The sequence below is a fragment of the Lissotriton helveticus genome, chromosome 8, assembly GCF_964261635.1.
Source record: "Lissotriton helveticus chromosome 8, aLisHel1.1, whole genome shotgun sequence".
In the NCBI taxonomy this organism is placed as follows: Eukaryota; Metazoa; Chordata; class Amphibia; order Caudata; family Salamandridae; genus Lissotriton; species Lissotriton helveticus.
Genome location: NC_136069.1, coordinates 1,296,782,295 through 1,296,809,192, shown reverse-complemented (window position 1 = coordinate 1,296,809,192; position 26,898 = coordinate 1,296,782,295).

The window sequence follows — 26,898 nt, the reverse complement described above, 5'->3', positions numbered from 1 at the left end:
CTCTCAGGGCAGTGACAGGAACATTTTTTGTGATCTGCAGAAGTGATGACTCCTACCCTCAGGGTTCACAGGTTTACCCTCGGAGCCTATCTCCCAACTATGTGAGACTAGGACATGTTCTTCCTTCTGCTTTTGGGAATATTGCCCACCCCCAAGGCAGCATTGGTCATCCCTATAGAAGGCCCACCGGTGGATAATCTATTGGTACAGACAGGGCATGCCTGCTCCCTAACTGGAAACAATAAAGACACTTGGGCTTGAAAAAGGATGCTCTGGGCCTTTGCCATTCGGAACCCCATCTCTTATTTTAAGAAGGGATATTGTAATCTAGGACTTAAAAGGGTCTGAGGGCTACATGCAAGTGCACTTTTGTAGCCCTATGTCCCAAGTTAAGCCCACTCTCCTTGCAGAGCTTCCTCAACTCTGCCAACTTAACCCCTTCAGTGCGCATGACAAAGCCAGCTCGTCATGGGCGTTACCTGCGCTACGCGCATGACGAGCTGGCTTTGTTACGTAACGCGGGTTTTTAAAAAATTCAGCACGCAACGGGAAAACCCGCTAGCGCGCATGCGGTTAAAGCTATCAATGATGCTGAGCTTCACCTCCATTTTTGCAGGTAAGTATAACAAGTGCGCAAATGTGAGGAAGGAACACAATTTGAAAAAAATAAATAAAAACAAAATGGCCAATCTAGGGGAATTTAAAAAATATATATTCTTATGTCTGTTTATTACAAACTAGGTTTGGTTTTACACAAATTACTGAGTGGCACAGCACAGATACAAGTACTGGATCCCACTGCTGCCACCAATGAAAGAAATTAGGTTATTAGTTGTGCAGGATATGAGGCCTGCACAAGTGATAGGTGCACAATTGTCTCCTTTTTTGGGAACCAAGCAACCCATTGTAGCACTTGACTCTCTCAGGGAAGCGAAGCTGAGCAGTCAAAGGACTACTCAGTGGAGGAAGTGTGGTCTTCTAATCACCATTCATTGGCACTCAATATTAACACTCAATAAATGATTGTCCAGTCAGTGCTTTTTATTTGGAAAATAAAAAGTACACTTATTGCACACATACCAATAAATGCTATGCATTAATTGACACACATATACATCAGTCAGACAGAAATACATTTAGTGACTTTATGAAATTACATTTGTCCACTACTGGGTCAGGACTTCCAAAATCAGAGTACTCCCCCAACTATACATGAAAGTAGAGGGGGAGCATCATCCTAAATAAAGCAGCACAATTTGCTTTGTCATGGGGTTACCACATCCAAATATAAGGCAAACCTATTGGCTTTATTAAGGAATCATTGCAACAATATATATGACAAGGTTATTGGCATTATCAAGAGATCACCAAATCAATATATAAGGCAAGCTTAATGGCTTTGTCAGGGACTGCCATGTTAAAAGATCAATAACAACATTAAAAAGCACCATATTATTACTGGAATCAATAACCGTGTTTAAATGCATTTATTACTGCCAATAAAGTATTACAATGTTTATCAAAAATCACTGTCTGCAATATGTATTAAATCAAGCATTGAACTCAACATAACTTGTGTCTGCGTCCTTCATGTACTCCTTTAAAAATATATAAATTGCAGCCATAGAACAAACCACCAGATGTCTCTGCACTCTCACGCAGTAGAACAAAGGTTCCAGATCCAAGAATACTTGGATCCATGACTTGGTGAGACATTTAAACATTTTTAAGCATTCCTAAGGCTGGAACTTTTTTTTTTACTAACACAGGCTCGCATCCTGCATAACTAATGTCCCAGTTTCTTACAGTGATTAGTTGTACAACTTCGTGTTAGTGTTACCTATATTATTATGTAACTCCTAGGGCAAATTGAAAAATTTGATATTTATTGCACACTGTATTACATTTGGAAGTCAACAATGGAGAGAAATGTAATATATAATAACACATTTTTTCTTCATTCCCACACTTCTCCCAATGAAAAATTCTACCTCACTTCTGTGGATGACTCTAGCGCCCATGACACAAAATCCCCAAATCTTAATGTGAAGACATCAGCATTTGCTGTCAAAAACATTTATTTTTTATTTTTATTTTTTATTTTCAAGAGTTTTTATATAGCGCTGGCTAGAGCGGAGGTATCAGAGCGCTTTACATGTGCATCGGATCATAGTTTCAGGTTACATCATAACAAAGGTTACATAGTTCTTAGAGCATGGCCACATAGTTACTGATAAGGTCGAGATAAACAAAAAGCACAAATACGTAAGGGGAGATGCAGGCAAGGTGAGAGATTCAGGGGAGTGGGGTGTGGAGCAGGGGAAGTAGACAGATAATGAAGGCGGGAAAGAGGAGGTTAGGGTGAGAGACACAGCATGGGAGGAGGCGGGGAAGGGTGACTGGTACACAAACCGGTAGACGAGTTAAGGCAAACGTCCAAAGTCCAGTAAGCTGTGATCCCAGGGGAAGTGGTATCACTTCCCTATCTCTGTTGCAAGCGACTCCCTTTGCGCAGTGGAGTCTCCCAGAGAGGTCTCTGAGACTCCAAGGCCTACATACTGGATCCTTCCCCAGAAAGGGAGAGGGAGTGCCTTGGCAAGGGGTGCCATACCATACCTCAAGTGTGAGTGGCTCCCTTGGCGCAGTGGACTCACTCAGCGGGTTCGCTGAGACTCCAGAGTATAAATATTGGATCTTTCCCCAACAAGAGGAGAAGGAGTGCTTAGTCAAAGGGCACAAAGGACAGGGGGTAGGCAGAGTAGCAGGCAAGGGGAGAGAATTTGGGGGAGAGGGGATAGGAGCTCGGGACGAGACAATGAGGAGAGACGAAAAGAAGTCTGTCTAAAGACCGACTGGGTAGGTGACAACCAAGGAGGGAATCCACGGCCCATCTCCCCTATATCTAAACTAAGTAGCTCCATCGGGCATCAGACAAAATAGTTCAGTCTCAATACATTAAGAGAGGAGGGAAGGAGAGACTTAAATGAAGGGCGGATGCGGTAGGAGACTGCAGGAGAGAAGAAAGGAAGTGCAACAATGTGGTTCAACAATATATAGGAAAAGATCAAGGGGAGGAGGGAAAGTGAGGTTGGCTATACCCAAAGGTATCAGAGCACTATACATGAGGATCAACAATGTATCAGACAAGATCAACAAATACACAATACATCAAAAATAATAGGCAATACATTAGGAGAGGAGAGAAAGGAGAGAGAAAAGCATTTGAGGGCGCGGGGGAGGTGGGAAAGGGAGGAAAGAGAGAAAGGACAACAAGGAGAGACAAGAGGAAGTCTGTCTAAAGACCGACTGGGTAGGTGACGACCAAGGAGGGAATCCACGGTCCATCTCCCCTATAGCTAAGCTATGTAGCTCCATCGGGCATCAGACAAAATAGTCCAGTCTCAATACTTAGAGAGAAGGGGGAAGGAGAGACATAAATGGAGGGAGGATGTGGGAAGAGACGACGACAGGAGAGATGCAAGGAAGTCTGGCTAAAAACCAACTGGGTAGGTGATGTCCAAGAAGGGAAATCCCCGACCTGTCTCCCCTATCGCTAAACTAGGTAGCTCCATCGGACATCAGAACAAAATAGCTAGATCTCAATTGACGAGGGAAAATTCGTAGATAAACAGGGTGGGGGTTAGGACAGGTGAGGGCAGAGGTCATAGGCAGGAAAGTGGAGAAGAGAAGAGCGGGAAGGGGTAGCGGATGGACGGACCACACAGGTGCACATGGGTAGATGGAGGATCGCCATAAATCAGGAGGAAGAAGAGGGCAGGTCAAATGAACAGGGCTAAGCGAATTACAGTTGCAGGAGTCCAACCGGGGAAATGGGTAGTAGCGCTCCCGGAAAACGTTGCTAGTTTGGTGTAAGTTTCCATGGATCAGCTTTGAATCATTCTAAAAGTGGGTCCGTTCCTTCTCAGGCGCCCTATAAAATCTAGCCGGCTAGGGGGTCAGCACAGTCCCTCTCGTGCGCATAAGGGCTCCAGCGGCGAGTAGGGAGAACACACTGTTGGGACCGATCCCCCCCAGTCCCCTTGGACGTGCCTGCTTAATGGTGAGCTGCCTATGGAGGTGGTCGGTGGCGAGCTAAGCCGCCATTTTAAGGTCAGGCATAATACTGGTGGGGCCTCCGTGATGGGCAGGTGGTCCGCGCCCCCCCCCGGCATACAGCAACCCCTGGGAAAGCCCACTTCTAGTCACAGTCTGTATGGGGCTCGTTGCCCCCAGCACCTTACGATCTTATCTGGGTGAACGTCACCGATCGCCGGGCGCCAAGATGGGGTCAGGCAGCCTCGGCTCCAAGGGCGCTCCCCGTGATTTATGGCAGAAGTCCGTTCAGTGCCCCTCAGCTGCCTCCCAACGGCATATTGCACAGTCGCGGCCCAGTCCAGCCTTGTGCTAGCCGGGGCACTCGCCGGGCGTCTCCCGCAGTGTCCAAAATGGCGGGGGCTGTCGGGACTCGTCCGCCGGTCTATGGCGCGCAGCAGAGCCACTCGTACCAAGGTCCGCCGCCGATGAGAGGGGTATGCTCTCAGTAGTCAGGACATTAACCCGGTGATCCTCAGCTTGCTTGTGCTGATCTTATGTAATATACGGATGTAGTCGTTCCGACACAGGATCATGCCGCTCTTGGTGTAGTAGGAGGTGCCGATCTCGCCCAGCTGGGACTGGCAGCAGGAGCATAAAGAAAGCAACAGAGGCAAAGGGTGAGATGACATTCGGGGAAAGCGTTATGCGTTGACCGTGACTCGTAATTCAGCTGCGGGACGACGTAAAATGGCGGCGGCGCTTCAAAGGAAAAGCGCGATGTCAGCAACATTATCTGTTTTGGTGATGGGTGTAGCTGCAATTTTTGGGCACGAACTCTGCAACATCCCAGATAAACTTGCCAATCCCTGACATTTATTAGAATGAAACACCCAGAGGACTCCAAAGTGGTATAACTTTTACTTACCCACAATGCTCTGTAACCTCAAACTTTGGCTAAATTCAAACATGTTTCTCACATTTCTGTGATGGAAACATACGGAATGTATGGGTATCGAAAAGATTCCTACCACCTAGAACTCTCACTCTTCTCCCAATATTAAAGTTATCACACTTGTGTGGCTGGGCCTAGCACCTGCAATGGTAACAGATCAAATCAGGGCTATGCAAACAACATATTGAGAATATATTGACTTCAGGAGTCACAGTGCTGTCACATTGCAATTGGGAATGCTGAGATGGGGTTCCCCTTTTATTGTCCAGACCTTCACCCCAGTATTGACCCCCATGCACAAGTCAGCACGGAGTCAGCTCCTAACCCATTCATTCTAATGTGACGACTACTGTTGCACCTTACTTCTCACAGCTCATTTACACAGTGACGTATCAGTGAATTATTCACAGCAGAAAGTGACACTGTTTGTTGCCCATTCCATAGCACTGTAATGCAAGTAGCCTCTTCATGAATCTGGCATCTGCTGATGTTTCATCAGACTATGAACTTTGCTAATGGGATTTATCTTCTTTTTGAGGCTGTGAGACCTGTGCAGAAGGTGCATGAACCCATTGAAATACCTTATCACTTAAAATAAAAAAATGTATAGGCTTTTACTTGCTAGTAAGGAGAAGCCTTCTGGTCCCATCATTGAAGTTTAGACAACCAGATTGCTCTTTATGCACGAGATGTTAGGAACAAAATGCCTATCAAAGTGGAACAAATTATTGCCTCCAAATTTATGTTTAGTTAGGGAAAATTAGAGCAACTCTCTTTTTAAATACTACCCTGAAAAGAAGGCTGCACCACACAAGATTTCAATGTTCACATGTTCCTAATTATATTAGAAATGAATAATGAATATTAGATTTTTTCACAGCTTTCCAGGTCTGGTGGCTCTGCAGACTAATGCATTCACTCCTAGGACCCATTCCATGGATCTGTGTTTGACCTCATGGTCACAGATTCAAATCCGGTGCCTCCACTCAGTATTTTTTTGAGGTCAATTAAATGAGTACCATTAAGTTGGGTATCAATAAACATCTGTTATCTGTCAGTAGCATCAAGAGACTGCTCAGCTGTGAATGTATGTTCTATAAAAAAAGCTTGTTATGTTAATTTGACTCTGCAAGCACTCAATACTAACATTTGTGTGATCTGCAGGTCATGAATTTGAATACCACCAACAATAACTGTACACATTATTAAAGTGGGTAATAGTGAAATCCATTCCTCACAGCACTTAGAAACAACGGAATCATGATATTATAATCTTCATAAAAAGCAAGCTGTTGTAAGTAACTTAAATGGCTTCGTTTAGTGGCCATCATTGCCAATGGATACTGTAAAACACGGAGGGCATTTCCGCTCACTCTGTTGTCTCTTCTATATGGTAAATCCACTGCCACAGATTAGCCAGCCACCCACTAACCTTCTGAATGACTGTCATTTAAAGGTTTAATATTGAGGCACATGGAGGTATTGAAAGATCACCATCTTTAACCATGTTTGATTTCAACTGCGAAATGTGATGCTGTCATTATTAACATATAGGGGATTTTACAAAAAACCCACATAGTAACTATAAGCAGCATGATAGAGAATTGATTCATATCTGAACCAATATAGTCCTCTAAAAGAAAATCATAGACCAGGATTTTAATTCAAATAGAAGGGAATCCAGCTATTGTCAAAAATGATTGTATGACAGAGGCAGGCATGGCTAAACCATGCATGCCTCTACAAAGCTGCCTGAACAATGAATGCATCTTAACAATGCATTCTTTTACCACACATGCCGTTACCTTGCAATTTCAAAGTAAAGGCATAACTTGTAAAGGGATATGTGTGGTAAAGATCACACCCAGCCCCCCACCCTGAGTCCTAAAAACAACCCAATCCCCCCTCAGCCCTACAAACAACCCCAACGAGCCCCTAAAGTACTAAAAAGAACCCAACCCCTGCTCAGCCCTAAAAACAACCCAATCCCTAAAAACAATCCCATCCCCCTCAAGGCCTAAAAACAAACTAGCCCCCACCTGAACCATAAAAACAACCCTACAGCAAGCCCTAAAAATAACCCTGACCCCTCCTGAGCCTTAAAAAGAACCCGAACCCCTGAGCCATAAAAGCAACCCGACCCCGAGTCCTGAAAACAACCCCACCCCTAAAGACTAGCTCCTACCGCCTCCAAACCCAGCCCCACTTACCACGTACCAGACCACATCCTCTCCTGATCCTTCCCCTTCCTGTGCCCGCCCACGTAGACCACGCAATGCCTTAACCAACCTTAGGTGTGGTTAAGACATATGCGTGGTTAAGGCAAGCATAGTTCTTCTTGAGGGGAAACGGCAAGCGTGGCTCAGCCCCTGTTGTAAAAGCCGTTTCCCATCAAAAATAGGGCTTGTGGTTTATAGTGTTAGTAGTGTTTCCAGTTTCCAGTTAAAATCCATTATAACTAATTAAACAACATAAGAGGGAGTATTGCAATAGAAACTGGAAAATAGGGGCTTTTGCCTCGCCTTTTATGCTTTGGCATTCTCTAGTGTCAAATAGTATAAGTGCAGCCCCTACCTCTAAGTGAATTTCTGTGAAGGAGGCTCCCACTATAACCAACTAGAGCCACATTAAGCCTCTTAATTTGCCTTTGTAACCATAAGCAAGGAAGAGGTCCATATCCTGGGAGAATGGCTCACCTCTCATGGCTTCAGCTCACTGTTTACTGCAGTGTCTCAGTCCAGGGCAAGTGGCACCTCCATGATGTCCTTTTAATTCAGACTGGGCAGAGCGTTACTTTCTGAAAGTTCAGGTAGCAGGATTGTAGCAACAGACAGAATAAATGTTCACTAAAGGAACACTGCATTAAACACAGAATGTTATGTCATGATGGGTTTAAAAGCAGTCCTAAAGGAACTGCATCACCTCAGACAAAAAAGATAAGAAGGCACTGTTGTGATGGGTAGTATAAAGATCACCGTAGTCCCAATGGATTTTGAAGAAAGAGTTTACTGGGAAACACAACCTGGCGTCCGACCACCTCGAGGAGCCAGCAGCAACTGACTCACATCAAGTGCCTTCAACCTTACATTCCCAAAGAGAACACAAAGGTAAGATTACATCATAACACATCCTCCCCCTTTGCAATAAAAAAAGGAAAAGAAACAAAACCTTAAACACAATAAAACGACTCCAAACTAAAGCAAGTAATGAACAAGTAAATAAGCATAGCAACCCCCAGCTGAAGGAATTTTACATAACATCGCCCTTTACCATGGACCTAACCTCATTCTCAGGACACCCACCCCACCTATCCACCAGGTGATCTAGTACAGTGTTGAGATCCCTAGAGCCGGCGTTGGAGGAGCCCTCATTATCTGGCATGAACACGGCTCCCGAGCAACCTTCATCATCACTTCCTTGCTCAACACATTTCCCACCTCTCTGATACAATGCCACTATATGCAAAGTCCACCTCTCACCACCTTCAATGATCACAAAATACTTTCCTACCTTCCCAACAGGAAAAGGTCCTTTAAATTTGCTAAATCCACTTGTCGTCCTTCCAGATCTCAATTTGACCCAATCACCAACCTTGAGTTTGGAAGAGACAGTATCAGGTACATGCTCACCTCCAGAACGTATCCAATCCTTCAATCACGTAGGGTCCAATCTAGAACCTGGAAGATGCCCTCATGAGTTGAAACAGACATTTGTGGGTGACACTGTGAATGGAGGTGTGATATGCCCACAGCATCTCCTCCACAAGTCGTTTGGGAGATCATCCATTCAATAACGCAAGTTGAATTGTCCCTTTTACCAACCTGCTGGCACTCTCCACCATTCCATTGCCCATGGGATTATCAAGAGTGGTACAAGAATGTCAGATCCCACACTTCTCCAGAAAACATTGAATTTCTCCAGAAGTCAACTGCGTCCCGTTGTCTGTTAGCAACATTTGGGGCAAACACTCTTCAGAAAATATTTTCTCCAAGATTTCAATGGTAGATTCGGTCGTAACGTCTCTCATAAATTTAGCAAACAACCATCTAGAATGAGCATCGATGATAACTGCAGCAAAACGCATAGCAGGTGACAATTCAGTTAAAGGGCCTATCAAATCTAAACAAATAGTGATCCAAGCTTCCCCCGGATCACTAATCTGACCCATGGCATTCTGGCTGCTCACTCTCAATCTTTTTTTCACTCTCTTTGCAATGAGTGTAAACTTCCATCCACATTTTGATCTGGTCATCCATCCCAGGCCACCAAAACTCTTCCTTAACTATCCTGATGGTCATGCCCTGCCCTAAATGTCCTTCATGACACACAAAAATGTGAAATTTCAAGCCACAAGGAGGCACAAAACAATCACCTCTCATAATCACATCTAAACTACTCACAGACAATTCATCAACAATTTTCCAATACGGCCTAGCTGCCAGAGACGCCGTACTTTCTCTACGAGCTCCCTTCTTGATCATAGCAATGACTTCCTTCAATATGGTGTCAACTCAAAACGCATTTCATCATCCTACTGCAACCTAGAAAACGCACCAAGCTTACATTCCATAACATCAACCACAAGTGCCACAGCTTTCTCTAATTCTAGCCTCTTCACCACATCCTTGTCAACGTCTTCCTAGTTCAATGACATGCGTAACAAACAGTCCGCTTGCTAATTCTTCCAATCATGAATAAATTCCACATCATACAGATATTCTTGTAATCTGGCTGCAAATCTGGCCAACTGGGCAGACCCCTTGCCAGCACCTCCCGCAGATAAGATCTTGATCAATGGTTCATGGTCCGTCCTAAAAAAAATCTTGTGCCCATAGATACACTCTACAATACTCCCCACCCCAGGCCGCAGCAAGAGCTTCCTGTTCAGTCACGGAACAATTCCTTTCAGCTTGTGTGAGAGTCCGGGAACCAAAAGCTACAGTCCTCTCAGTCCCATATTGGTTTTGTGACAACACAACTCCAATACCAGTGACACTGGCATCAACCTTGAGAAATTACTTACATGTGGTAATAAAGAAAGCTAGGATACCTGCATTACATATTTCATTTTTGATGTTTTCAAATGATTATGTTGTTCCTCCTCACATGTGTACTTATTGCCTTTGCGAAACAGTCTCCTTAAAGGTTCAGTCATATCTGCAAACCCCTTTACAAATTTCGAATAGTATTCTACAAGACCTAAAAAAGATCCTAGTTGATCTTTATCTTTGAGTCATGGAGCATTTTGATCGCCTCCAATAAATTCCGTTTGGGAGCTATCACTCTGCTGGAAATGGTATACCCCAAATACTCTACAAGTTAAGTCAAGAATTCACATTTGTCCTTGCTTACCAATAAACCCAACTCTTCCAGTTTCCATAACACTTGTCTCAGAATGGCATTATGCTGTTCCACTGTTTTTTTCTGAAGCCAATATATCATCCTGAAAATAAACTGCGACAACCACCCCCTCGAAAATGCACGCCATCACTCTCTGAAATACACTCGCTGCCAACGCTAGGCCAAACGGCATGTGAGTGAATTGGAAGGTATCCTCAGTAGTGATTAAGGTAGTAAGTGGCCTGGAATCAGGTGCAACTTGATATGGTGATAAGCACTTCTCAGATTTATCTTGGAGAAATACCACCACCTGCCAATTACAAAAGCTCACTGATGTTCAGCAGGGGAAAAGTGTCAGTCACAATGTCACGATTAAGTGACCTCAAGTCAAAGTAAAATCTTAAACGGCCATCAGGTTTCTGTGTTATGACCACTGGTGAAATCCATGATGATGCTTCTACTGCTTCTATAACTCCTCCCTTCAATAAGTCTTGCAACAAGTCCTTGAGACCCAGTGTGTGTATTTTGTGTATTTGAGCTTGTAAAGCGCACTGCTACCCGTACTAGGTTCCTGGCGCTGTATAACTCTGGGGAACCCGTCCTGGCTTTCCCTGTAGGATGGTCCCTGCTGTGAGTCCTTGAGACCCAGTCTCACTGACAATGGCACTCTCTTGAGTTTATGTTGCACAGGGCAAGCTTCATGCTTAAGAATAATTGTGTGAGTGTACCCCTTCACACACCCAAATATGTCTTTGAACACTTTGTGTGCATCCTGTAAAATATGCTCAATCCGGGCATCATCATCAACAACCATGACCTGGCTAGGGGACCTCAGATTGATAACAATATGAAGGTCATATTGGTGCCTCCAACCAAGAATGGGAGGACCTTCCTTAGCAATGTAGAATTTTCCCTCCGTGCTCCTTGTACCAAAATGTATGACACCAAACATATAACCTAAAATGTGAACAGATTGCCCCTGATAACCAACAGGATTGATATCTCTGTCAGTTAATGAGACATTAACCCACAAAGTTTTGAGCAATGTCTCAGAATGATAGTGAACATGGATCCTGAATCAACCATGAGACTAACCTCTTGCCCACGCAGATTAAATAGAGCTGTTGGCCTTGTCAGTCTCCTTGCGTCTTCACATACTTCTGAAATTATGCTGTTCACAGCCTCTTCCACTACTATCACTCTATTGGCGCATTTTTTTACATACTTTAGGCTTATACTTTTCAGTAGTATTATTCTGTCTACTCGTACGTGCATAATGCCCCTTACAGCCCACTTTCTACACACTTGGTCTAAAGCAAAACATCTCTTTGTGTCAGCAATGCGATATTGACTCCCGCAACGCAAACATTCTCTCCCTTTACTTTTTGGAATTGTGCCAAACATACTCGCTCCCTTAGTAATTTTTTTAAGAGACTGCGTTGATCTCTACATCTTCTTTCTTGAAAACACACTCCAGATTGGCAACTTCCATTATGTTTCTATCCCTCCTCCCCAGCTTCTTGATACACTTTTTAGATTCTTCGATTACTTTAGCCATGTCTACAGCTTCCTTTGACGAGGGGTCTTTGGCAGCCCATAGTCTCTCTTGAATTTTCCTATCACGACATTGCACAATTAGTTGGTACCGGATTAGTTCGTCCGTCATGACTCCAAAATGACATTTCACTGACAGTTCACGCAACCTGGTAACAAATTCATCTATGGACTCCACATGAGGTTGCGTATAAAATGTATATCTTGCCATTACTAGGTTAACTTCCTTAGCCATCCTGTTTTGTAGTCTTTTTAAAGTTTCCTTAAAAATCTCATCCATAGGCTGGCCATTGGGCCCCATAGCTACTGGTAGATATTTGAAAACACGTTGGCCTTCGCTACCTAGGGCACTAAGCAGTAATGCTTTTTTCCTTGCTGGTGAGAAATGATGTCCGTCTAAAGCAATGATGTAGTTTTCTAAGATCTCCACCCAATCTTCCCAGACTATTGTGGGTGTGCCAGGATGGGGAAGAAACATAAGCGGCATGATAATGTTAGAATGCATGACCATGATACTCCAAAGGCTGACAGCACTTGCTTCAGCAAACGAATACCAGCAACAATGCCCAAAATAAAAGGTTACTTTAAGGTGTGCAGATCACCATAGATGTGCCTGCACCAATCGTAGCCAATATGTGCTTAAAGGTGTGCAGATCACCATAGGTATGCCTGTGCAGACGTGGTCGAGGCGTAGTGTGGGGTATGCAGATCACCGTAAATATGACGGCACAAAAGAATAAAGTGGCTGAATGACACTCAAACATGTGGTAATGTGTAGCTTGATGTGCGCAAATCACCATAAATATGACTGCACAAAAGTGACCAAAAGGCAGTGCCTAAATTAAAGTGTGACGATCACTTGTAATGAACCGGCGAGTCACGTAAGCGACGTCGCATGGAGATGTACACTGGACACTCCGTTCTGCGTTCCACTGACAATGCAGATAAGCTCTGCTCTGCGTTCCACTCACAATGTAGACCTACGTCAGACAGAGGCAGCCAAAGTACGATTGGAATCTTGACTTCACGAGCAGGAGCGCACAGCTCCAACAGCAGCGCCGGGGAAAGAAAATATTTTAAAAACAGTACCTTTATCCAAAACGGAATGACACACCAGGCGAGGCAAAACAGCACTCCAGGAGCAATCGCAAAATGTCGAATTTCCAGTAGAAAACTGAGAACAGAGACACCAGGCTGTGCTTCCCAAATCCGGTGTCCACTGAAGATCGTCACTAAAATGTTGTGATGGGTAGTACAAAGATCACGGGAGTCTGTGGTGTTGCTGTCTAATCTAGAATCAAGAACACCGCTGTGTTCGGGATTCTGGTGGAGACAGTTAAGACCCAGGCTCTTGATATGGACGTGTTTTATTATCTTGGTGAAATAAACATCTATCATTTCACTTACATTTGACTGGACCATCGAAATTATTTCACTGGCGATGATTGGAGAAGAGCCGTGGAGCCTGGAGTCCTGCTTGCTGCAGATCAAATAGCTGTCTGAGGAAAATTGCTTCTTGGACGTCTTGCAGTGTACTGGATGAGGTATTATGGTTACCAGTGTTATTTCTTGAGAACCGCGGTTTCCAGTGTCACGCGGTGAGTGTTTGCTGCATTTTAAAAGGATTGCCGATTTTGGAGTTGTCCTCTTGCTGTCTGCGCGAGCTCCGTTGGTAGAAAGGTGACATAGGAACGTCACAGCGTGCAGCGGCCATACTTTAGGGAGAAGTATCAAGGCCCTTGTTCACGCATGACACACCACGCACGCATCAACACGCACGGCGGCAATATTTTGGGACAAAAAACATCGTAGTGGCAGCCATTTCAGTCCTGGCTTTGTTATTAAAGAAGCACAACGTGGTGGAAATCGTTAAATTACTTATTTATAAAAAAGGAAGCATTTTTAAAGCACACGAGTGTGGAAATACATAAAAACTTTGCATGAATAATAACTATTGCTCAGAAAAAGTCTAATATCGCTACATCTTATTTTGAGAGAATATTTAAGTATAAAAAAACAAATTAACATATTTATTAATGGTGATTAAATGAATCACAATAATTTTTATTTTACATTTTATTATTGTTATTCATTCCATTTTCAATGGAAAAAATTTCTGCTCCTGCTTCTTTCTTGGCTTCACCTGGAGAACCTATTCTTGAATGGAAAAGATGGAAAGAGGGTTTTCAAGCCTATATTGAAGCAATTGGTGGCGAAGCCTATACAGATAAATGCAAATTAGCAATATTGAAACATTGTTTAGGTGCAGAAGGTAGACATATTCTTAACCATCTACCTCCTAGTAACAATGGTGTAACATCTTCTGAAGACGATGTTGATGTTTTTGAGGATGCTATTAAAAAAATGGACAAACGATAGATAAAAAAAGTGAATGAGGTTGTTTCTCATCACAAATTTCCTAGCAGAGGACAATTGGCTAATGAATCCATTGATTCCTTTGTGAACGATTCACGGATACTTGCATCAAAATGTAACTATTCAACATTTCATGATCAAATGTTGCGTGATCAAATGGTGCATAAAGTAGCAGACGTCAAGCTTCAAGGAAAACTGCTTGGTGGGGAAGATCTAACTTTGGACAAAGCGTTAGATATCGCCCGTCGTTTTGAGGATATGAAGATTGGTTTAAAAGAACTTGTCGAACAAAAGATATCAGAAGTTAATTCTGTTAAAAAAACTAACTATGAAGAACATTCTAACAAGATGAAATACAAAGGTCAACAAGCACAAGATAAAAAAGATTGTATATGTTTTAAATGTGGCATTTCAGGTCATTTAGCTAATGACAGGAGGTGTCCAGCTGTAGGTCAAGTGTGTAGATATTGTAAGTTAAAAGGTGATTTTAACAAAATGTGCAGAAATAAAAATAAATACAAGAGTAAATGATTAGATCGAAGAGGTCAAAATTATGAAAGCATAAAAGAAATTAAAAGTGATAGTGAGGATGATGAATTTCTTTTAGCAGTGTATGAAATCAATGGTAGTGATAAAGATGCTCCTTATTGCACTGTGGTCATTGGTGGAAAAGATGTAAATATCATGGCCGATTCAGGTGAAAGACATACTATCATTGGTGAAGAATTGATAAAAGAATTCCCAAATTTGAATTGATTTCCTCCTGACATAAGGTTAGTTGGATATGGTAAGAAACCTACTGATGTGCTAGGGTTTTTTACGACTACCATTTCTTTCAAAGGTAAAACCATTACATCTAAAGTTTATGTTGCAAAAGATGGTTCTTGTTTTTTGGGTTGGCCTTAACAGAGAGATTTGATGATAACTTTAGATCCTAATCATCCCGATCAGGTTCCTGGGTATTCTGATTTGATTTCAAATGTTGAAACTGATCCAGCATCTGAATGGGAAAAGAGATTTCCAAATGTTTTCTCCAATTCAAAATTGGGTCTGTTAAAAAAATGTGTACATAAGATCATTCTTAAACAATATGCCGTGCCCAGAGTTCATAAGGTGAGGAATGTCCCATTGCATTTAAGACATGCTGTAAAAAGTGAACTCCAAAGATTGTGTGAATTGGATGTCATTGAAGAAATAGAATCTGCGGAGTGGTTATCTCCGGTAGTTGTTACACATAAACCTAATGGTAAAATAAGATTATGTGTTGATTTGAGAGATCTGAACAACAGTGTATGGCGTGACAGACATCCGTTGCCAAACATTAATGAAATGTTCACGAAATTGAAAGGGGCATCCATATTTTCTACCCTTGATCTATCAAGCGTACCATCAGATAGCTCTTCTTGAAGATAGCAAACAGCTAACGTCTTTTATCACTTCAGAAGGGGTGTTCAGGTACAAAGGAATGTCTTTTGGCTTAATATCGGCATCTTCTGTTTTTCAGAGAGTTATGCATAATTTGTTTAAAGATGTTGAAAAAGTCCTATATTTTCAGGATGATATTTTAATTTTTGCACCCAATTCATCTGAACATACCGATATTTTACGCAAGGTTTTGTGCATTTTGCAAGATAATGGTCTTACTCTTACAAAAGAAAAATTTAAATTTGGTGTGTCATCTGTGGAATATTTAGGTAATTCTATAAGTAAACAGGGTATTTCTCCAAAACAAAATTTGATCAGAGCTATTGAATCAGCTCCTGATCCAGAGAATAAGGATCAGCTCAGATCTTTCCTGGGACTTGCCGAATATTATGCAAAGTTTATTCCTTTATTTTCTGATAAGACTGTGAGCATGAGAAATTTGATGAAAAAAATTTCTCTTTTTTATCGGATGAAAACTGTATAAAAGAATTTAAAGAATTAAAGAAGAGTATTGCATCTGCACCTGCTTTGTCAAATTTTGACACAGCTTATAATTCAGTTATTGTAACTGATGCAAGTAATGTTGGCGTTGGGGCGGTATTGATGCAGAATCAGAAAGGTCAATTGGTTACTATTGGTTTTGCATCAAGACCGTTAAGAGGTGCGGAGTGTAAATATTCTAGGCTAGAAAAAGAAACTCTTGCTTGTTGGTGGTGGATTGAATATTTTGGGAAATATGTTTATGGAACAGTTTTCATAGTAAGGTCTGATCATAGACCCTTAGTTGACTTATTTACTAGAAAAGGATGTGGCATAGCAACTTCAAGAATTGTAAGATGGCAATATAAATTACAAGATTTTCATTTCAAGGTAGAGTACATACCAGGAGTAAGAAATATTTTAGCTGATTGCTTATCGAGACTACCTGTACCTGATGACAACGTGGTAGATGAAGATAATGACTTGGAAAGTGTTGTTTTTATTTGCGAAGTGTCAAAAGGTTGTATTCAAGAGGAGGAATGGGAAGTTGCATGTGATAAGGATATAACACTGAAGGATGTCATTACTTTTGTTAAATCCACATGGCCACGAAAAACTGATTTGTCTGAGAATCTTCTTCCTTTTTATCAGATTGTTCATGAGTTATCTTTAAAAGAGGATGTATTGTTAAGAGGTTTACAGATAGTTGTGCCTTGTGATTTACAGCCAAATATTTTAGACATGGCTCATGAAGGTAATCCTGGTATGACTAGCATGAAAAGAAGAATTAGGAGTGAATTTTGGTGGCCAGCTATGGATAAAGCTATAGAACGGAAAGCCAGAGACTGCATGGAGTGTTGTTTAAGTGACAAGTCACAGAAACACATTTCGTATGAGCATTTACCTATATCCAGACCTAGTCGGGTTTGGGAAAGTGTTTCATTGGACATTGCAGGGCCTTTGTGTTATAATAAGAATGCAGTATACACAATTATTTTGATAGATCAAATCTCACAGTGGCCGGAAGTGAAAATTGTTTCGAGTGTTACCTCTAGTGTGGTGATAAAAATTTTAAATGAAGTCTTTGAAAGAGAAAGTTTTCCAGAGTCTATTACAACTGATAATGGAGTACAATTTGTATCTGTTGAGATGAAAGATTTTATGAAATGTCATGGTATAAGACATAAACATGCTTCTGTATATTATCCTCAGAGCAATGGAATCGTGGAAAGGTGGATAAGGGTATTTAAAGAATGTTTACAGTTGGCTTTGCAAAATGGAAAGGAGTGTAAGCAAACTATAAGTGAAATTTTGTGGTGTTATAGGAACACTCCTAGGAGTATGGGTGATTTGTCTCCTTTTGAGAAAATGAGAGGTAGGAAAAGTATTTCTAATATGAATCAATTCTGGATGAGAGATTTGTTGTGGACAAGGACAAAACTAAAGTTTATTGTCAAGATGTTTCTACGCAAGTGAGAGTCAATGATTGGGTTCATGTTAAGAAAGGCAAATTGGTCAAGTCAGGTATGTCTAAGTACTCAAGTCCATTAAAGGTAACTCGTGTTGGAAGACAGGTCGTAGAATTATCTGATGGTAATGTTTGGAGTATGTCTAAGATAATTAAGATACCTCAGTGGTTATGGCTAAAAGAAAAGTTTAATGATTTGTATGTATCAAGAGATTCCGATTCTGCCATTGATTCCAATTCTGCCAATAATGCCAGAAATTGGAGGAAGTTCACCACACCATATTGTAAGGACTCTCACAACCAATGTGTTCAAAGGAATCAACAAAATCCTGTGTGGCATAAGGATTATAAATTTGTATAAATGTGTTTGTTAATGTATCAATATTTATTCTTGCTAGTATGAGTTTATTTTCTTGTTTTATGTGCAATTTATGTTATGTGAAATGTTATCATATATAAGAAAAATTTCTTGTTAAATTTGGTATTTTATTAACTATGAAAGTTTGTTTATTTTAGAGTTGTTTATTTATACTTAATAAATATTTACGAAGGGGAATGTGTGGTGTTGCTGTCTAATCTAGAATCAAGAACACCGCTGTGTTCGGGATTCTGGTGGAGACAGTTAAGACCCAGGCTCTTGATATAGACGTGTTTTATTATCTTGGTGAAATAAACATCTATAATTTCACTTACATTTGATTGGACCATCGAAATTATTTCAGAGTCCCAATTGGATTTTGAGGAAAGAGTTTACTGGGAAACACCACCTGGCATCCGACCACAACGAGAAGCCAGCAGCAACTGACTCACATTGAGTGCCCCTCAACCATGCATTCTCAAACAGAACACCAAGGTAAGATTACATCATAATAGACACACAATGAATAACTGCAGTGTCTATTCATAGGTCCTGGTAGTTGAGTTAGTATATGTGCTGTACCGAGTACAGACCAAGAAACATAAAAAGGTAACCACTGCCCTGTGTCTCATAGTACACATTTCAGGCAGTGCAGTCAGAAAAAAACAGATGCTGCGATCCATTTTTAGCCTGTGCACTGACATATGATGTGCTCATGACACAGACCCAGGGTCACCTTCATCTAGTACAACTTTCATTCCTAATGCCTCCATGTCAAAATGAAGCTTGGAACTTATGGTGCCAAACAAGGCTTGACACTTGGGAATATCACCCATTTAATGAAAATATTTACAGCTCTGAACATTCATTAGCGCGTTTCATTTTTGGTGCCTTAAGACAAAGCAGAGGACAGTTTGGCCACTGGATTACAATACCAGACCACCCTCAATGTATATACCATATCTTAGTATGGGAATCTTCGTTCGGCATACCTCACCCATTTGTCTGAAGGACAGAGCACCACATCCACACCTTTAACCTTTTATCTGCTGCAATCAAATCCTAACGGGATGAAACATATATCCTTCAATGTATTGGTTTGGACTGCTGGCACTGCTTCCATAATATAGTACGCTGCATCGTACTCATGGATGTATTGTATCAGAATACTTGATTTTTTCCAAGCCTGTTATGTTGATGCACTCTTTAACTTAAATGCTCGCTACTGATATTTGCTTTGATGTGCAGTTCATAATGTTTGTAAATATTGATTGTTGGTTTTATGCAACAAAGAAGGCAGACAAAACAGGAGATCAGGTACAAAAAATCAAGGTACACCCAGGCATCAATGTATCTTTATACATGGCAGCTTATCAACATAACACAGACTTCCAAAAATCTAAATGAAGAGAGCAACATAACAGGCTTGCAAAAATGAAGTATTCTGATAAAATACAGCTATGAGTACGATACAGCGCATTATATTATGGGAAGCAGAACCATCATTAAGGCAAGTCTTTAATGTGCAAATTAGTGCAGATGTTTAGCCATGACTGTATAACAGCACCCTTTTCACCACATACACAAAGCCATATAAGTGTGCCAGATGTCTGTAAGCAGGACATATCTACTTTAACAGAGCTGTGAAATATCTTGACAATTATTTAAATGATGTTTATTAGTCATTGAATTTTGAGTGTCTAATCAACACTGCCTCCCTGAGTAAGCCTTGGACCACTCTAGCTTGTTAACGGATGGTCAAGTGCTGAAGGGGTGTACTTGGAGATCAGAATTTGGTTTAGAAGTGAGATAAAGTCCAATAACCCTTGAATGCCCTGGAATTCTGAAAACTTTCACACAGCAAGAGTCCAGTTCGCTTGCTTCAATCCCTTGGTGTTATTAGAGCTATGGTTTAAGGGAGTGCTTTATTTTTCTGGTTACTCCCTTGTTCAGATCTGTCAAGTCAGTCACATAAATTATGGAATTTACAGCAACAACCTACAACTTAATGGGTAGATTAAATAACAGGGTTAAATAGAGCTGCCTTTTAGAACCCCAAGGGGTCCCTAATCGTCCTCCACTTGCCTTAGATTAGACCTTTCAGAATATCAAATCAAATCTGATTCCAAACCGGAAGCCTGACTGATCTGAAACAGGAAAGCCCACACAAAGTGAACAGTGGACAAGAACTGCCCAAGACATTTCCTATTCAGCAGCAGTTACGCAGCAGCTACACTGTTCACCCCCAAATGGCAAGTGGGATTTCGGTAGATGCCACAAACTAGGAAACATTATGTACATATAGAACGTTTTAGCCTTGGTAATCTATACTGCAACAGAAATTGTTTTTTTCTTAAAATCATGCACAACCACACACGTGACTTATAATGATCAGTCTGTGCCAAGCCTTTAGGTAGAAATTGTATTGTAAAAGAGGGCTAGAGGAATTTGTAGGGTGTGCTTCACTTTCTGAGCAAGGACCTCTAAGTGTCCCTGCAGTCCCATCTTTTACAATTCGGCCCCCTCCATGTTGACTGGAAGCCAACAACAGACAACATCACAAATAACCACTAATGACCGACTGTATTGACTACTTTTGGCTGATCTATTTTCACCCAAAAAAGTGTTTGACATGCAAACCAAGTCCTGCTTAAAATAGAATTAACATTGCCATACTAAAAGAGAAACAGGTGTCGACTGACTTTAAATGCCATTTTTGTATTAATTATATCTGAATGAGTACCTATATCCCTGAAGGGAATATATAACCAATAGACATTTGGAGAGCAGTATCACAATTACTACCTGTTAGACCTGGCATCCTTGGTTTGGTTTTCCCTCTAACCTTTTCCTTCAGACCTCCTGTTTTACTGACCTCATTTTTGCTGGGCGTAGGACTTTGTACACATAGCCGCTGCAGACCAGTGCTTAAGTGCTTGCGTTCTCTCCTTAAAACATGATAAGACTGCCTCATACCCAATTGCCATAATTAATTTACTTAAAAGTCACGAGTAAAGTTGCACTACCCTGGAAAATGGACAGCAAATTAAATGTTACCAATGGGCCTGCAGCACTGCTTGTGCCATCCACCGAAGTAGCACTTTAAACATGTCTCAGGTCTGCTATGGCAGCCTGTGTGTGTTTAGTTTTGAACTGCCATTTCAACATGGCAAAATATACCTTTTACCAGGCACCAACTTTACTTTTTAGTACATATCAGTCACCCCTAGAGTAGGCCCTGGACAGTCACGAGGGCAGGGTTTAGTGTATTTAAAAAGTTGGATGTGTACTTTTTTGTTTTACATGTCCTGGCTGTGAAAAAGCCTTACCTTTGTTTTTAACTACTGCAAGGCCTACCTCTGTGACAGAATAGCATTGGAGTTACCTTATTACATTCAATAGGCTGTAATTTCTAAATGAGTGCAGGTTACCAGTTCATGTTTTGTGTCTTTGGAATTGTGATGACAAATTCTTACTTATTGGGAAGTCACATTTTAAGTCACAATTTTTAAAAATTTCACTTTTGGAGTGTTGGCCTTTCCCTGCCATAACCATTCGGTGCCTGTAGCCTGTCTCTGAGTCACATGACTGATTGTAGTTCACAGTTGGGTTTTGTGCATTTCTCTCATATAGCCACACCCAATAGGGAGCTTAAGTGTGCCTGAATAGGCCATCACTGGCAGAATGGAAGGGAGAAGCTGGGGCCATCTCTCCTTACCCTTGAATATGCAATATCCTGCCTCTACACAAGGGGTTGCATATCCCCTGTAGTTAGTCAGGAGCCAGGGCCAGGAAGTCAGGACACCAGTGCTCTTCAAAGACCTGCCTTTGGAAGCTTGCCCCCACTTCAAGGGCACAACTGGGTATAAATGTTGGACCTCAACACAAACTATTTAGTAAACTTCTGGAGCTGTGGAGTCTCTGCTGGGAAGAAGGACTACTGTACTTTTGAAAGGACTGCACTTTGTCGAACTGCTGGACTGCAGGATTCTGCCCTGCGGACCAGCTGCCTGCTGCCCTCTTGCCTGGGATGGAAGGACTGGACCTGCATCTCTTGAACCCAGAAGACTAGAGTGACTCTAATGGCTTGTTGGTTGGCTTCCTGATCTGAAGCCTCAGGGACACAACAGGCTTCCAGCAACCCTGTGCCTGTGCCTGTGCCTGCACCTGGACTCTGCCCTCTGTGGGTCTACCCAGCCAAAGTTTGCCACCCCAGTCATTGACCCTTGAAAGTGTGCTCAAGGTAGTCTGCTATTCTCGGTGAATCCAGCGGAACCAATGCATCCCCTCTGTCGCATGGCACAACTGCGAGCATAACCCACTCATCGCACTACTGCGTGGATCATAACTACCACAAAGACCACATCACAGCCTGTAGCCCCATCTGAACCATAAATGTGCAACGCATCATCAGCACAGGCCCTCGCATGCCTCAACTGCAGCCTCGATGACAATGCCGGACTCTGCATCACAGCTCCTTGGAACTGAGGCATTGCCTCAACTGTGCAGCGCATTGTGGATGCTGGACTTTGCATTGAAAGCACATTGATGGGATCCTTGATGACGACACAGGCCCTCGCACTGCAGCCTTGCCGCATTCCAGCACCAACGCATCACTTCGGCTGCAGGATGCATCTCTGATGTGGATCCACACAACGCTTGGCAAAACCGGATTTATGGTACTTTTTTTAATGGCCTAGCTGGGTCCCTATAGCTGCCATGTGCTCCATCGATGTCAGCCTGCACTTGTGGCTTTGTCCCGGTAGAGAACAATCAGATATCATAGTTGGCACTTTGTGCTTTTTCGCACTATTTTCATTGAAATCTTTAAATTATAAAGCTCCCATTCTATACTGATAGAGTTTTGTCATTTTGGTCTTGTTTGATTTTTTTAAAGATCTTTCTCTTTTTTCTAGCTTGGTATGGGACCCTTTTTGTGTGGCGTTTTCACTTTATTACTGTTTGAAGTTGCACAAATACTTTACACATTGCCTCTAAGTTAAGCTTAGCTGCTCTGTGCCAAACTACCAGAGGGTTGAGCAGAGGTTAATTTAGTGTTGGTTTGTGCCTCACTCTAACAAGGATTGAGGTTGCTGCTTGACCAAGGGTCACACCCCAGTCAACCAACGACCCAATTTCTTACACTACCAGTTTAGATACTGTTGCCTATCAGCTACAAGAGGTTGAATAAAAAATTTAGACTGCTAACCACAATGTTGTATAATGACATTTTGGTGCCATCTGCCTATCATTTTGTCTTAGTTTATAGAGACTGCCTTATCTCCAGGAGATGTAGGTCCTATTCCTCTTGCAGATCTATCTCCTCTACCTCACTCCTCCTCGTGTGAACCATGTGAACATCAGAGTCATCAATTGTGTCCTTCCCATCTCAAGACATGCTGGTCCATAGATACTTCACTGCCATACCTTTTTGCTTTCCATAATAGAATGTGTTGTTTCACTAACTGAGGTCCTGGAATGTGACAGGACCAGAACTTATTCCTTTGTTTATTCCTGTGTGCAGTCATGGTGAGAGAATTGAGATACTTTATTTGAGTTCAAGAATTAAGTGACTAACCTGATATTAACTTTATTAATCAGAATGGTCTTTACTGACATTGGGTTTGTCCCTGTCTGAGCTCAATGCTCATTGGATCGAGTAACTATGTGTTCCTGGCAAAATGATTCTCACATCTGGAAGTCATCCTGGGGATGAAATAACTTTTGGATCCTGGGCAATTAATGGCCCTAAATAGAATCATGTATAATTTTGTGAAGCGGATATCACACTATCTTCTCTTTTGGAAATACATGTTGGTGTGCTAGGGTGAGACTCAATAATTTTGAGGTCTTTTTTCTGCTGGTTGTTTTTTGGCTCATCCCCCTGACTTCATTGTGTATCCACTGTTACCTGCTTGAGAGACAGTTGCGGCTGGTGGAATCTGAAAGTGGTAGGGCGTAAAACTAGTCAACACATGTTTTTATGCTAGCGACCGTAGGAAGTGTACTCGAAACTTTCTAGGGGTTTGGATCCTCCTCACCCTGAGAAAAGTTCTTTAAAAACTTGGTGTTAAATAGTACATTTACCACCACAATTTCTAAAATAAAAGTATCAAAACAAAGTTCTTATTGGCCTCTTATTGCTGTCAATGCCACATGCTGCTGTTAGGCTCTATGCTGTACACTGTGAGAGTAAAGTGCATTTACCATAGAGCCACAACAGTCATAAAGCCAGCAATAAACTAAAAACATTAAAATTGGAAATGCAAAAATCCAAACACTAGAACTTTTCAGGCTTTCCTTTCTGTGCACAACACTGAGGCCTCTCTACATGGAAATAGTTTGCACTGAAATTTATCTGTCGGGCACTTCCCACCAGCCAAGGTTTCCTTTCCACATGTAGCCAAAGGTAGCATGGAACTAAATCATCAAGCTGAGACTGCCTGCCAAGCACAACAGTGCGATTGTGAACCGAGGCCGCGCAAACAAACACATGAACATGCAATTGTTGCGTTTGTATGTGTTTAAATTCATTAGCAAACCAGCAATGTATTTGAAATCTCGTTGCAGCTGCCCCACTTAAGTGCTCACAACAGATCTAAAATCACAATATTGTTCCCGTGAGTCACACACACTCAGTCGTGGCTGGCATTACAGGCGGGTGGGGGGTGGAAATGGGGTCGTCGCGCACTGAAGGGGAGGAGGGAGGAGGCGGGAGGGGTATAAGGGGGAAAAAAAGATATAAAAAAAGTAAACTTAAACTTACAGTTCCGAACTGTTCCGGAGACTCCACGACTCCCGCCGTCCTGTTTTCAAATCCTGAAGCAGTGCACGTCATCAGACAGGAAGGCTGCAGGCAGCCTCCCTCCTCTCCACCACAGCGCAGCGCTGTGATTGGTGCAACCGGCTGCCCACCCGCGTCCTTTTCTCTCTGTATGCTGCAGCATACAGAGAGAACAGGGAGAGTGGTGGGTGGTGTTTCTCGAGGGCAGGGGGAGTGGCTTGCCCACTGTTCTTCATACTGACTGCTTGGGCGGCCTCAGGCTGCTCAAGCAGTCAGTATGAAGAACAGCGGGCAAGCCACTCCCCCCTGCCCTCGAGTAACACCGCCCACCCCCAACCAGGAACTACAGCTTTCTCGCCGTGCGAGAAGGCAGAAACAAATGGTAGTTATTACGGTAGTAACTACCATTTGTTTCTGCCTTCTCGCAAGGCGAGAAAGCAGGGGGACGGTGCCCAAACGCCCCCATGGAGGAGCCGCCACTGTTGAGAGATATGGCAGTAGAGCGATAGTTTTTTTCTGATATCATCTACAGTGGTTTGTGTAGGTTAACCCGTGTATTGCTCTACTTCACCTAGCAGAACAGTGCCTTTATTCAGTGACAGATTAAGGTGCTCTAAGTTAGTCAGTTCTTGGCATGACATGGTAATTGCTGGAATACACTGTAAAATACAAATAGGCATCTGACATCCGCTGTATGTTCAGGCTTGCATATTTGGGGAGTGGACAGGGAGCAGCTGCCCCCAGAACTAGTTTTGGGTGCCCACATAGGAGGGTTTACTCATTTACTTGCCACATTGGCCACACCTCTAGGGTTGGCAATGGAGCTCTGCACAAGGGGGTAAAGTTTCTGCTTTGTTGGTAGAGAAGGGTACTCTGGGAGGGTAAGTGTCCTTCCAGATAGTCCTGCACATGGATGGTTGTGATGTACTGGGTAATTCTCGAGTGACTCCTGGTTGCAATTTATATGGTTTGTTACTGACATACACAGAGTAGCTTTAGTTCAGCAAATATTGCCCAGTTAGCCTTAACGTTAATCAAGTAGGAGATTGTTGCAATTCTTTCCTAAGCAAAATCTGAATAGATGATTCCAGTCTGCCTATTTATTCAGTGTTTGCCTGGTGCAAAATGCCCTTATTCTGTGTAATAGGTTCATTTTGTGAACAAGATGCTGGAGACTGCATGCCACTTGGATTTGTTGACATGAGGCTCCTCTCGGAGATTCTGTCTGCGAGCTCCTTTGTATGTAGTATATGTATGTTGTGGATGATATGTTGAATTTTTAAAGACATGCCACCTCTGTGTGGGAGCCTGTTCTGCCGTTGTGTCTGTAGATTTGTATTAGAATTGTTGTTTGCAGTTGTATTTCTCAGTCATATTGGGGCATATTACCAAGGGTGGCGATAGGCAATTATCGCCGGTTTAGCGGCCATTTTCGGCCGCTAAGCGGCGATAATTCTATCGCTCAATTAGCAAGCTGTCGCTAACTGATGTTAGCGACAGCTTTTAGGCGATAGCGAGCGGTTTGGGGCCCGCTTTGCATGTCAGCGATATTTATCGCTAATGACATGCAAAGTGGGCGTACCCAACCTGTTAGCGACTGAAAGCAGTCGCTAACGCCGCTATCGCCTATTAGCAAGGCAGGCATAGCGATGGAAATATTCCCGCTATCGCCAAAAACTAACGCCTGCTCAGACCAGTTCTTAGCCATGTTATCCAATGGGAGGTGGATAACAAGGCTAAGAGCATTTCGTCGCTAATGCGTGAATATCGCTGTATTCTCAGCGATATTCACGCATTTCGCCGCTATCGCTGGATATTTTAGCACAACGGAGAAAAACGTTGCTAATAGCATGTTTTCTCCGCTAACATATCCAGCGATAGGCAGCAATAAAAAATCGTTGCTAAGCTTATGTAGCGATAAATATACTACTTGTCGGTAATATGCCCCATTTTCGTTGTTTTATTCATAAACATGTTTTCCTTCTGGCTTCTTTTCATTGCTGCTTTTTGGTAAAATGTTTGACTTTTAAACCTGTGTACCTTCTGTTTCATACATACAAGTATTACACCCACACATTGGCTATATGTTACTATGGGTTGTAGGAAGAAACATCCTTTGTGCACAA